The following is a 4,390-nucleotide window of genomic DNA, read 5'->3' as shown; positions in this document are numbered from 1 at the left end:
TGTACATGAAGAATAACAAGAAAGTCAATTCTGTTGGATTGTAGCATCATGAAGGGAGCGATGTATAATAAGACTGTAAGGTGGATTGGAGCCAGGTTGTGAATAGCTTATATTCCTAACAGTCAGTTTTTATAATTAATCCTAAAAGTCATAAGGAGTTATTGAGCCAGGGAATAATGGTCAGACCTGTGCTTTAGGACTCTGTCTTTGTGGAAGATGGATCAGATACAAAAGGCTGAGAGACCAATTAGAGGATCCTGCAATATACAAGCAAGAAGTAATGAGGGCCTGTACAAGCACTTGGACAGTGTTAGGGGAGAACAGGGGATGGATGCTAGGGATGGTGGAGGCAGAAATGACTGGGATCTGCAACTAACTGGACGTGTGCTATAGCAAAAAAAAAAAAAGAGAGAGAGAGAGACACTTTCCATCCATTCAGATTTTTTTTTTGGTGGATTTTTAGGCCAATCTCTTTTGAGTGATGGCAGATCTCCTTGGGCAGCCAAGTGGCAGAGTAGATAGAATACTGGGCCTGGAGGCAGGAAGACTTGTCTTCCTGACTTCAAATCCAGCCTCACACACTTACTAGTTATGTGACTCTGCATGTCACTTAACCTTGTTTGCCTCAGTTTCCTCATTTGTAAAATAAGCTGGAGAAGGAAATGGCAAACCACTCCAAGTATCTTTGAAAAGAAAGATCCCAATGGGGTCGGGAAGAGTTGGACATGGCTGAAAAATGACTGAACAACAACAACAGATATCTCTGAAAAGGTTGTATTCTGGGACCATCTATATAGTATTGCAGGGCTAAAGTATGAGATAGCCAACATTATGTCATATACCAACAAGACCATCTGGGTAAGATCATCTCTTATATGGAATCTCTCCACCCTTTGAATTTTCATGTAGGAACTGTTCATTTTTATGCTGCTTGATATTAATATTCAGAGGATTATGAAGTTTCCTATATTGTTGCTTCTGTGAAGATACCTATATGATCTTAACATATGCATGGGAAATCAAGGAGAGCCAGAGTGAATTGGATTTAAGGCATGGTCTTTAGGAAAGAAATGTACTCAATAGGGCAGCTAGGTGGTGCAGTGAGTAAAAGCGCAGGCCCCAGAGTCAGGAGGACCCGAGTTCAGTTCCGGCCTCAGACACTTAACACTCACACAAAAAAACTAGCTGTGTAACCTTGGGCAAATTACTTAACCCCAATTGCCCTCCAAAAGGAAAAAAAAAAGGTAGCCAATAAACCCCAAAATACCATAAGTTTTAACCATCAAAATTTCCCTTCTTTTGAGGAGAGTACCCTCAGGTAATGGCATGATACCCCATGTGGAGAGAGGAGAGGAAAGGAAAGGAGAAGGCAAGAAAGGAGAAGAGAGAGGAGAAGAGGAGAGGGAGGGCAGGAGAGGAGAGGGAGGGCAGGAGAGGAGAGGAGAGGGCAGGAGAGGAAAGGAAAGGGCAGGAGAGCAGAGGAGGATGAACTGTGGTACCCAGCTGAATTGGTTAGTTGGGGCCTCAGTGGGCAGCTCAGACTATACACAGGTTGTGGTTTGTCCTTTGTTCTCAAAGAGGACCAAGACATCAGGAAGATGGTGTCATGACTAGCAGTGAATGTAAATAGTAATTGTTCCTCTTTTGTCCAGAAACCCTGAGGATTTTTCCCTCTCCTTTTTTTTTTTTATTTTGGATTAAAGGGGCCATTCCCTTGACTCATTCTTAAAGAATCCTAAACATTAACATGGTCCATTGCCTCAATCAAAGTGAGAACTTGACGAGACCTTAGCTTAAAAAGGCCAGGGTCTTCCGCTGCATCCTGGGCCATCCCCAGTTGTCCACTGGACACTGGACTCAGATGGCTCTGGAGGAGAAACTGAAACTGGTGACTTCACACAACCCTCCCTCACTAAAATCCAATTCATTTGCAAGTCATGGCATTATCTTCAGGATGTCATGGTACTCTTGGAAAATGAAAGACAAACCACAATGCTTGGGAAATACTTTTTTTCAAAGAGACTTTTTGGTCTGTGTTTTACTTAAATAAAATGTTTTGGGGGTTTTTTATGAACATATAATAAAGAATTTATATTATCTCTACCTTACAGTGAGTTGTATGACTCTGAACATGTCATCAGTTGCTAGATCATTTCACATTAATTTCCTTTCCTCATAATCAACAACCTAGTCCTTGTCCTCAAAGGGCAACCCCAGTGCATCTGACTCTCATTCTTCTCACATTCTGAACTACATTTCCAAACTCATAGACGTTTCCTGTCACTGTCTGACCCCAGTCACCTGTGGGCCTTCTTCTCAGACTGAGCCCCTTGTCTGTCCCAACAATCCTCCAATTGAAAGTGTTTTAAATGGTAGCACCTTCTAACGAAGGCATGTCTTGGGCATATCCTCTTCCCTGCCCCCATAGTCTCAAATGCCAATTCAATTCATTTCAGTTCCACAGACATTTACTAAGTATCTGCTGTGTTCAAGGCACGCTGTAGGTTCTGAGGCTAAAAAGATAAAAAACAACACAAACCTTGCTGTCAAAGAGTTTACCCTTTGTTGACAGAGGTAAAGAATGGGGGTATAGGGGTATTAGAAAAACATAGAAAGATTTGCGTGAAATAATGAATGAAATGAGCAGAACCAAGAGAACATTGTATACAGTTACAGCAATATTGTTTTAAGAATGATTTTGAGTGAATAAAGTGATTTTGTCTATTATAAATATCTAAATTAACTATAAAGGACATATGAAGAAAGATACTATCTGCATCTAGAGAAAGAACTGATAAATAGAAGTATGTATAGAATAATTTTACATATGCATATGTATATATATGTATATGTATATATATATCTTTACATATGATGGTAGCCATCTTTAGGATGGGGGGAAGGAAAGGAAAAAAAAAGAAATTTACATGATGATATGTATTTAAAAGGAATAGTGAGTTATACATAATAGATTTGCAGTTTTGTGTGCACTTTCCTATTATACCATGTTATAGAAATGCTTGTTTTATTCCATAAATTAAAAATAAATAGATTTTTAAATAGGAATATAAGATATATTAATATAAAACTAGTTATCTGGTAGAATGTGCTAGGGGAAAAGGAAATATAAGATAAGAAAAAATCATATACGCATAGATTGAGAATAAGAAGGGCACTGAAAGGGCATTGAGCCCAAGTCCTTAATCTTACAGATGAAGAAATTGAGACAGGAGATAGTAAATGCTAGCCCAGGGTCTCACAAGAAGTAACTTGCTAAGAACTGAACCCAGATCCTCTGACCCCAAATCCAAGCTTCTGCTAACCTGAAAGAGAATAAACTTTGGCCATGCAAAGATCTTTTTGTCTTTTTCTGGAATTTAAGTAGTATACATTAGAGTTTGTTATAATAGCCCAAGAAAGTGTAGTATTTTGAAAAGTTTTATGACCCAAGAAAATCTCTCAAAGAAGAATAGATCATCAAGACTGGCACAGTAGTTATGTGTTGTCTCTGATGTGAGACTGTTTTCTCCAGAGAATCAAGGAACCTTTAGCAATGACTAAAACTAAAAGTTTTTCTCAGTATCCAATTCTTTGTCTGTCCCAGAAATATATTTTAAGAAAACAAAAAGTTCTATAAAATTCCTGATACTTTAATATTTTAAAATTTCTTTTAAGTTTAATTAAGAAAACTGCAAAGAGGCTTGCTTGACTTATCTTAAAGGCTTCACTGAGGCTTATGGGAATGGAGAAATAGTACTGCATTTAGAGAGAAAGTGAGAGGCAGGGAAGGAGGGATGGAGAAAGGGAAGGAGGGAGGGAGAGAGAAAGACAGAAAGACAGACAGACAGACAGACAGAGATTGAGAAGGAGGGAGGGAGAAGGCCAGACAGACAGAGGATTGTTCTCACAAATCACTCTCTCGCTTCCTTGGAGTTTTAGAGACCGTGCTGTCCATTTTTGGAACCTTCAGCATGGTCATTAGTTTAGCGAATGAGAGTAACTACACAGCAAACAGTCTCTTTACTCTGAAAGTCATCAACGGTGAAGTTGTTCCTCTATTTGCTAAGTCCGTTTCTAGCATGGCAAAACAATTAACTTATGTGGAGGTCTGTGTGTATGAACTCGCCCATTGGGGAAATATATTCTCTGTATATTCATAGTTATTGAAACCGTTCATCACAGCACAGTTTGTCCACTCCCTGGTCCTTTTGCCTAGTGAGAGATACCTGTCATAGACCTGTTCTGATTCTTGGGCTAGGTGTTTGAAAGTGGAATAGAAACTACTACTTAAAGAACGTTTAGGTACAGTTTATCACTGACTGCTTTTCTGCACATCCTTAACAGATAACAAGTCTGTTCACTCACTCTCTCTCTCTCTCTCTCTCTCTCT

This window comes from Petaurus breviceps, unplaced genomic scaffold, assembly GCF_028583685.1.
Source record: "Petaurus breviceps papuanus isolate PSGF00001 unplaced genomic scaffold, PetGlider_PUasm1.0 80, whole genome shotgun sequence".
NCBI classification, from domain to species: Eukaryota; Metazoa; Chordata; class Mammalia; order Diprotodontia; family Petauridae; genus Petaurus; species Petaurus breviceps.
The sequence above is the reverse complement of the archived record's forward strand: the minus strand, read 5'-3'. Positions refer to the sequence as shown.